Source organism: Apium graveolens, chromosome 4, assembly GCF_009905375.1.
Source record: "Apium graveolens cultivar Ventura chromosome 4, ASM990537v1, whole genome shotgun sequence".
Lineage (NCBI taxonomy): Eukaryota > Viridiplantae > Streptophyta > Magnoliopsida > Apiales > Apiaceae > Apium > Apium graveolens.
The window spans coordinates 173,032,274-173,042,409 of record NC_133650.1 but is presented as its reverse complement, the minus strand read 5'-3'; the positions used below and the strand labels follow the sequence as shown (position 1 = coordinate 173,042,409).

The 10,136-nt window shown below is 35.9% G+C and overlaps 1 non-coding gene across 1 annotated transcript; it reads right to left on the bottom strand.

Moving 5' to 3' along the window:
• Positions 1-8,695: 8,695 nt before the first annotated feature.
• On the bottom strand, positions 8,696-8,802 carry LOC141722563 (small nucleolar RNA R71). Its single transcript, XR_012575578.1, has one exon. It is a non-coding gene; the product is annotated as a small nucleolar RNA R71 (small nucleolar RNA).
• Positions 8,803-10,136: the final 1,334 nt, after the last annotated feature.

Genomic DNA, 10,136 nt, shown 5'->3' with positions numbered 1-10,136 from the left:
TCATTTATTGATAAAAATAATTACACGCGATCTCCCGGATATTACATCCTTCCCCCTTAAAAGGATTCTGTCCTCAGAATCACACTAAGGATCAGATAATGATACATCCAAGTATCTCACATCCATTTTCTCAGGTTGATCCTTCAACCTTATAACTTTTTATAAATTTTACTTGCAGCATCACTCATTACTTAACAGCCTCTTGCTGACATCATATTCTATTAGTTGCTCATATAACTCAACTCAAGTCTCCATTTTTTATATAATGGAGTTTAATTACTTTTCCTGAATATACACCTATAAACACCCTATGAACCAGCTATACGTGTGGTGGTGAAGCCAACTTACTTACAATTATCCTGCCTATTTTACTGTTCCAAAAGGACCAGCATAACGCATATTAATTCTCTTTTCTTTTTATTTCTAGTAATTCATGCTCATGAACGTTTCTAATAGAACTGGATGTTGAACTTCATTCCCACATGTTTCTTTGTTCATTAACCTAGTTGTAATCGCTTCCAATCGAATTTGAGGCTCTTTAATCGTTCCCTTAATCTTCCTGTCCATCTTCGAATGATATACAGAAACCATGGCGTATTCGATTTCTAACGTTCTTGAAATTACTTTCGAATTAAGCATCAACGAGAAAGCTTGACTGGATATGATTGCCACACAAACTTATTACCATACCTTAATTTCCGTGAATCACAGTCGAGTATATTTGTCGAGCGAACATCTCTTACTATTTAGAAGACAATTTACTAATCTGGAGGCATCACCCGCATTTACTTTGGTTTTAGGAAGTTCTTATACGAAACTGGCTGCAATGCTCTCCTTGATGTTTAGTCACATATAACACTTATTCTTTATTTATGCCATATTATCAAAAAGTCCTCTTTGACATCTATGTCTTGTATCATATTTTTGGAATAACTTGAATCTCTTGAGTTAGCGACATTGAGCCAAATTCCTATCTTTTAGTTCTGCTTTATTAGTGCTCGTTCATCCAGGAATGGTATATACTATTCTAGTTCGACATAATTCATCATATTATGAATACTCCTGTCAAATCTCAAATCAAACAATATTGATCATTTACAATCAATTTCTGGATCTGATGACATACCACCATTTCTTCTGGCAGCAACTAACCCACTTATTGGACAAATTGCTTACTAATAAAAGAGCAAGACTGGGTTTGGATAACCTATCAATAATAATTTAATTTATGCTTTCCTCACCTTTGGTTCTCAAGTGATTTCACTACGACATCTCTTGGCGAAATATATCTATCTTCATTTTTGAAAGTCAACGGTTATAATAATCTATCTAGCCTTTGAGGCCCCGTCCTAATTCTTGGTTAGGTATAACATTTACTTACATGTTTTTCCCATTTTCTCTTCATGTATGGTCACTAGATATTTTCTTTCAGCCCTCGGTACTTAATCGTACTTCTGAGATGCATTCCATATCTCAATTTACAAGTTTTTCCTCAAACTCTTCACTTTACTCCTGTCCCACACAATACCCATATCTTATCTATATCCTGGCATCTTATAAAGTTTCTTTATCATCCTTTTGATTCCACCTTCTTTCCTATTTCCATTCTTTATTCTCATAGCTCATTCAAAACCGAACTCTTGATATTAATACTCATTTTGATGTCATAGCAATTTAGATATCAATACGAACTTTGATGCTCACAATATCCCATTCTGAAGTAAACATCAATCATCTATATTAATCCCACTTTCGATATTTAACAACAACCTAAGTATCAACATCAATCAGAAACTGAATTAAAACTGTATCTCACATTTTATCCAAAACAGAAATACTTGGTAAATCTTTTATTGTATGATTATCAAAACAATTTAGAAACACGACGTCCTTTAATAAACTTTATTGTAGATGATAAAATCTCTTTAATTGTCTAATAAAATCCGTATTGATGTAGTTATTAATCTCTTCTTTACTCCACCTCCCTTCTTCCTTTCCTTCCTTCCTCTTCTTTGCTTTATCTTAAATCTTTAGCTCTTGAAAACATTCTTCTCATTTGTCCATACAAATAACTTTCGATTTCTCTTGTCCATTAAAAAGGGCATATTCATCCAAGTAAAGCTTTACACACTTGCAACAATTTTTGAATTCTACTGATGTCCTTACCTTCTCCAAATTTCTCATTGCTTTGATTTCGTATTTGAAAGTCACATCAAAATTTGACTTAATCCAATTGGAATAGATCTCCATCTAACTGACCATTAATTGGCAAAATTAGCCAATTAACTCACTTAATTGATTAATTGCACCAAGTGATGACTAGCTAAATGAAATCAAAGGCCAATTATATATAGTCGGATTGGATGTAACAACCTCTTTCAAGAACCGAGATCACAATTATTTGGAGTATCAACAAGAATATCAATAACACCCGGAAGTATACTTTCTATCTTCAATAGTAGGGTATTCTCCGAAAATTTGGGCAACATGTCCTTTATATTATTGACTACTAGTCGGACTCAAGCCGACACCAACAATCAATCACACAACCAACAATTAACCCAGAAGTAGACCAATCAACTTCTTCCTTCTAAACTCACCATTTCACCACCATACATAATACTAATCAGTATAACTCATATCTTTAGTTCAACTTAAGATTATAGCAAACAATTCTTATTATATCATACCTTTTTTCATATATTCTGATTATAACAAAATATCACTAATGAGTACCATTACAACTTATTCTAGAATTCTTCTAGTTCATGTTTCAATTCAAGCTTTCTAAGTATCAGTTTATCCATCCTTGAAAACATACACTTATTCATTTTAGTCAACTTGTTCAACTTCTGATAACCAACATGTGATCTTAACCAACACTATTATGATATTGCAAAAGAATTCATTTGGTTTTAAAGCATCACATCTTAAAAATTGTTGCAGTCAAACCTCTATACCTTCATCTCCCCTTATGTCTTTTCATACTGAACCTTCTTTCACCGGTTCGGTTATGAGCATCAAATTTGCCATAAATCATTTACTTAAGTGGGAAAACCCTATTTGAATTTGATCATCCGTCGGGAATATGGTTGTCATCCGTCAGGTACTTTATTGATCATCTGTCGGGAGCCTTTTCTGTCACTTGACTAAATTTCATTTATACAGAATTACAAGACATCTTATATTTACAATTAGTCACCCTATTATGTAGATCAACTAGTAGTCAACATGACTTATACAGTCCTACAGAGTCTACATATTGTTGCTTGCAGAAATGTGCTACAATCTTATTTGTTACATAAGCTACTCACTCGATGGACGTCAATTTGTCATCCGTCGGGACTATAAAGTTCATCCATCGGGACTATATTAGATCATCCGTCGAGTGCTACAAAATTCACTAAGTTAAATCTACTAAGGTGTTTTATATAAATTATCATCAAGTTCACAACATATTCCTAACAAAAATGTTCCAAGTCAAGATATCTACAAGTCACAGATCAAGTCATATAGAGAAGTTACTCGAGAACTCTAGAATGACTTATCGAGAAGTCCAAAATATCTAATAGAGAAGTCTCAGAGATATCGACAAGCGAAATGAAGATATAAAGATTGGAGATATCGACAAGTCAAATTAACATTAGAGATCTCGGAGATATCTACAAGTCAAAATGTATATAGAGATCTCTGAGATATCGACAAGTCATTTTTGCATTAGAGAACTCAGAGATATCGACAAGTAAAAATGAAGACATGAAGTTTGGAGATATCGACAAGTCAAATTATCATTAGAGATCTCAGAGATATCAACAAGTCAAAATGTATATAGAGATCTCTGAGATATCGACAAGTCATTCTTACATGCAGAAATTTGGAGACCTCGACAAGCTAAGTTCACTTTTAGAGAACTCAGAGACCTCGACAAGTCAAAGACACTTATAGAGAACTCATAGATCTCAATAAGCCATTATACTTATTGAGATGTCAGTTCTTGTTAGGAATATATTGTAGGCTTGATGATATTTTACCAAAATACTTTAGTAGATCTAATTATGTGTAATTGTAGCTTTCAACAGATAATCTTACTCTGTCATCCGTTGAAAGAGTAGCTTATGTATAAATAAGTTTTTTAGCACATTCTTGTGTACTGTAATGTCTTAGAGAATTAAAAGTTGTAGGATATTTTAATTCATGTTGACTACTGGAATGATATGCAAAATAGGTTGGCTAATTGTAAATATTAGATGCCTTGTAATTTTGCATAAATGAAATAGAGTCAACTGTTATGGAAATACTTTCAACGGATATTTCTGCAAGGCTTCGACGAATGACCCAAGTCTCATTCAATGGATGATCCAATAGAGTCTTGACGGATGATCCAAAAGAGTCTCGACGGATAACTAATTCAAAAAGGAGTTGATAGTGACTTGACAGTCACATGGGTTGACTGTATACAAAAGGAATGTGGCAGCCTATAATCAGGATTATGAAGATCAAGAAGCATTTTCATTTCCATGGAAAAAATAGACGTTCAAAGATGCCATATCTATCTGGATTGCATTGGACAGAGAAATGAAGAAACATGTGATTAGACCTAGATAATAGACTTATGTTTTGTCTTACTACGCATGTAACTTGGTGATATATAAAACAAGTGTATCAAAGAGTTAAATATCGATTGACACAGTAAAAATAAGCAAGAACTAGAGAGCATTTGTAAGTTGTATCTTTTAGAACTCTCAAGTTTAAGTTTATAAAAACTCTTGTAAGCAACTGTGTGCTTTTGCATCACAGAGATCTTCTAAAGATATATATATATATATATATATATATCTTGTGGAAATAACAATCCACCAGAAAGTTTTAAACATACATGTTTATTTACTTTGTGTTTAAATACTTGTATGTTTCTTATCCTCAATTATCCTATTCAAATATTGTTATATTTATATTTGTAGGGAGTTTTGAAATCGAAGAGAAACCAAAATTTCATTCAACCCCCCTTCTGTAATTCTATAGTTAGATTGTTTGGGAATAACAATTTGTATCAGAACAAGCTCTTTACAAACTAAGAGTTTAATGATCAAAACAACTAACATGAGCAGGAAGGATGTTGGAGTGAAGATCCCATTTCTGGATTAACACAACTATCACCACTGGAAGGTGAAAATGCACCTGCATCTTCTCTCTCAAGATGAAAGATATGTAGATTGCATTGAAAAAGGCCCTCATGTTCCTTGAAGAGCTGCTACAAATACTGTAGGAGCTATTGGCAATAAGAAAGGTATTCCAAAGTCACAATCAAAATGGACAGATGAAGATATTGAGCATGTGCACAAAGATAAAAAGGCTATGAACATTTTTTTCAATGGTCTTGATGGAGATATTTTTGACAATGTCATTAATTTCAAAACTGCTAAAGATATTTGGGATACAATTCAAATCATATGTCATGGAACTAAACAAGTGAGGGAAAATAAGATGCAACTTCTAATCCAGCAGTATGAGCATTTTTATTGTGAAGACTGTGGAATTTTTGAGTGACATCTTTAGTAGATTTCAAAAACTACTAAAAGCACTGAAGCTGCATGGAAGAGTCTATCAGACAAAAGATTCAAACCTGTAATTCCATATATCTCTATTAAAAGAATGGAAGACTATGACTATCTCTATCAGAAATTTCTAAAGATTACAAGGAGTTTACTTTGGAGAGACTGTATGGAATTTTAAAAACTTATGAGCTTGAGTTGGAACAAGATGAGCAGATAGAAAAGGGAAGGAAGAAAAGAGGATATATAGCTTTGATAGCTGAACAAAAGAGAGTGAAAGAGATAAAGTTTGAAGCTGTGGAATCTGCACGATACTCTAGGGTTTGTGAAAGCAAAGGAAAAGGGTTAGTAGCTGAGCATGAAGATCACCTCAGTCAGGATGAAATGGAGGACATAGATGAACATCTATCTTTTCTATCAAGAAGGTTTTCCAAGCTCAAATTTAAAAAGAATTTTGGAGCATCCAAGCAAAATAGAAACATGGTGGATAAATCCAAATTCAAGTGTTTTAAATGTGGCTTGAGTGGTCATTTTGCAAGTGAATGTAGAAAGCCTGATTCAGAGAGAAAGAAGTTTGATCATGTGGATTACAAAAAGAATTACTTTGAATTTCTCAAACAAAAGGAAAAGGCTTTCCTGACTCAAGAAAATGACTGGGCAGCTGATGGAATAGATGAAGGTGAAGAAACAAGCTATGTCAATCTAGCTCTAATGGCCAAATCAGATGAAGAAGATTCAGTTCTTCAAGCAATCAGGTAATCACTACTAATCTAGCACACCTTTCTAAAGATAAGTGTAATGAAGCTATAAATGACATGTAAACAGAATATATCACTTGCGTGTTACACTTAAATCTCTCACTAAAGAAAACACAAAAATTAAGGAAAATAATTTATTTTTAAGTGAATGAAATACTGTGTTAGAAACTCAATTTGTTGAATTTGAAAATCGGAAGATAGAGTGTAGAATTGCTAGGGTGGAATTGACTGAATCCTTAAAGAAAGAGGAGATTTTAAGAAAGCAGCTTAAATGAGAGCAAGAGGTAATCCAGTCTTTGAAGTTGATAAGTGGCATTTTATACCACTTAGAACGTCTTAAAATGGCTTAAATTGGTGTCTTGAAATCAAGTATTTTGTGTATTTGATGCGTTTTTCTAGTGTTTATGCATTTCAGGGTATTAGTTGCATTTCGGGGGAGGAATCATCAAGAATAAGCCTTGGCATGTGTTCACCATTGTGAGAGGAAAGGAACGGACAGATTACGGCGAAGATACGGAGCAAACTTGGATTTTTTCCAGTAGAGGCCTGCGCACCCGCGCAGCTATGCTGAGCGGCCGCGCAGGGTCGGGAATTTTGCTGAATTATTTTAGACTTCTACTTCTGTTTGGCTTCCAACTTCTATGTAATCTGAGTTTTATGGGACTATTATATAAGTAGATTTGAGACGTTTTCACAGGCGATTGGAAAAAAGAAGATTGTGTTTTACGCAAGAAGCGAAGGAGATAAGGAAGAAGACCGATTTAGCACACCGCAACGAAGAGGAAGCATATTTTCTTGTGATTCTTGTTTCGTTGTAACGTTGGATGCTAGTTTTCTTGCTTTGACTTATTTACTCTTGTGACGTACTCTGTTTTAATATAATTAGTTTAGTTATTATTTTCTTGTGTTTGTTTATCATGATTTCATATGAACCCATGATGGCGATAAGTTCTATTATGGGCTAATCGTGATCATGGGGTTGCAACGAATTTATTATGGAATTCTTTAGTTAATTGTTTAATACTTTAGTGTGTGATGATTGTTTGATATCTAGTATTGGTTGTGCGTATTCGTCTTATGTGCGTCGCAAACATATAAGATAGGGTGTTAATCTCTTGTGAAGCGACGGTGGATCTTGAGATTTAGAACTTGCCATGCTAGCATAGGTTCATGTACGTTGTGCATGATTAGTGGGTAACTCTAACAGTTTTATTTGCCCTATATAATCAAAAAGAATAACTTGTGCTTAAATCGTTGTGTTGTCAATTTATGTAGACATATGGGAACTCAACATAATGGATGACTATTCAACTTCTATCTTAATTGTGGATGTTTGGTAGAATGGTATTAGTACAATGAAAGTTGGCTTTTATCAGTTTCATGTTATTCGATTAATATCATCACTGTCACATGCTAAAGGTAATAACAATGGCTATAGAAGGAAGTAATAATGAAGTTGTGATCTCATGAGTGTTTATTATTGATCAATTGAAGTGTTAGTTAAGTGGTTAATTAAGTCGTTAATTATAGTTAATATTTAATCAACAATTTTAAGTGTTATTATCTTTACATTGAGAAGTAATCATACATTGGTGAGTGAGTTTAATTAGACAATAATTTAGTCTGAGTCTCTGAGGGAACGAACTAGAAAGTATTCTATATTACTTGCGAACGCGTATACTTGCGTGAATATTAGTGCGTGTTTTCGCCCTACCAAGTTTTTGGCGCCGCTGCCGGGGACTCGGCGTATTTGTTTAGTTTATGTACTTACCATCATTGGTCATTAGGACTCAGTGATTAGGACGTAGTAGTTACTTATTTTTTTTTTCGGTTGTGTTTCAGGTACTTTAGCAAGCGTTTATGCAAACTCGTTCTCGTGCTCGCAAGAGGACTTTAGATACAGCTGAGGAGACAGACGAAGTTCTTGATATTCCGCAGAAGTTAGATTTTGAGGATTCGGATTCAGGAACTGAGCAGAAAGAACCAGTAAACATGGGAGATCATATTGTTCAAGCTGATCCAGCTCTTATGGATTTTTCTCGGCCTAAAATTGATGACATTCAGTCAAGCATCCTTCATCCGGCTATTCAAGCTAACACCTTTGAAATCAAGCCGGGCACTATTCAGATGGTGCAGAATTCTGTTTCTTTTGGAGGAGCGGCAACCGAAGACCCCAACATGCACATAAGGAATTTTTTCGAGATCTGCAGCACTTTTAAGTATAATGGCGTGACTGATGAGGCTATCAAGTTGAGGCTTTTCCCATTCTCACTAAGGGACAAGGCTAAAGACTGGTTACATTCTGAACCAGCTGGGTCCATCACTACGTGGCAAGATCTTGCGCAAAAGTTTCTGGTGAAGTTTTATCCGATGGCAAAGACTGCTGCTATGAGGAGTGCTCTTACTCAGTTTGCGCAGCAACCTACGGAGTCTATGTGCGAGGCTTGGGAACGCTACAAGGAAATGTTGAGAAAATGTCCACATCATGGAATGCCGGATTGGATGGTGATCACTGGTTTCTATAATGGTTTGGGGGCTCAATCTCGGCCCATGCTCGATGCAGCAGCTGGAGGCGCCTTATGGGCTAAAAGCTATACTGAGGCGTATAATCTTATCGAGACGATGGCTGCAAATGAGCATCAAAACCCAACTCAGAGTATGACGTCAGGCAAGGTAGCAGGTATTCTGGAAGTTGATACAGCCACCGCTATTGCAGCCCAGCTCCAAGCGCTATAAATGAAGGTTGATTCTTTGGCTACGTATGGAGTTAATCAAATAGCTATGGTTTGTGAGCTTTGTGCAGGTTCTTATGCTACGGATCAGTGTTCTCTTGTAAACGAATCTGTTCAGTATGTGAATAATTATCAGCGACAACAGCAGCCTGTGCCAGCGACCTATCATCCTAACAACAGAAATCATCCAAATTTCAGCTGGGGGAATAATCAGAATGCTATTCCGCCACCATATCAGCAAAGAGTGAGTAAACAGTTTAACCCACCTGGATTCCAGCAACCACAGCCGTATGCTACAAGGCAATCATATCCTCAACAGGGAAGTGCAGCTGCACCTACTAGTGCTGATTTTGAGGAACTTAAGCTGTTGTGCAAGAGTCAGGCGGTTTCTATCAAGACCTTGGAAAATCAAATCGGTCAATTAGCCAATGCAGTGCTCAATCGTCAACCTGGCACTCTTCCCAGTGACACGGAAGTACCAGGCAGGAAGGAAGCTAAAGAGCAAGTCAAGGCTATTACCTTAAGGTCTGGAAAAGTAGCTGATGCTGAAAAGGCAAAATAATTAGAAGCTGAAATTAGAGGTGAAGAATCTAAGCAAAAGGAGAAAGCGGCGGAACCAAGGAAGACTACTGTTGAACACACTCTGCCTGAGGCTAATACAGGGGAGAAACAGCTCTATCCTCCACCACCTTTTCCTAAGAGATTGCAGCAACAAAAGCTGGATAGACAGTTCGGGAAGTTTCTGGAGGTGTTCAAGAAACTTCACATCAATATACCTTTCGCTGAAGCTCTTGAACAAATGCCTAGTTATGCAAAGTTTATGAAGACTATTCTTTCAAGGAAGGTGAAACTGGATGACCTTGAAACCGTTGCTCTCACGGAAGAATGCAGCGCTGTTCTGCAACAAAAGTTACCACCAAAACTGAAAGATCCAGGAAGCTTCACCATTCCTTGCACAATTGGCAATCTGACGTTTGACAAGTGCCTTTGTGATTTGGGAGCAAGCATTAATCTGATGCCGTTATCGATCTTTAAAAAACTGGATCTGCCTGATCCAAAACCCACGTACATGTCACTACAATTGGCTGACCGTT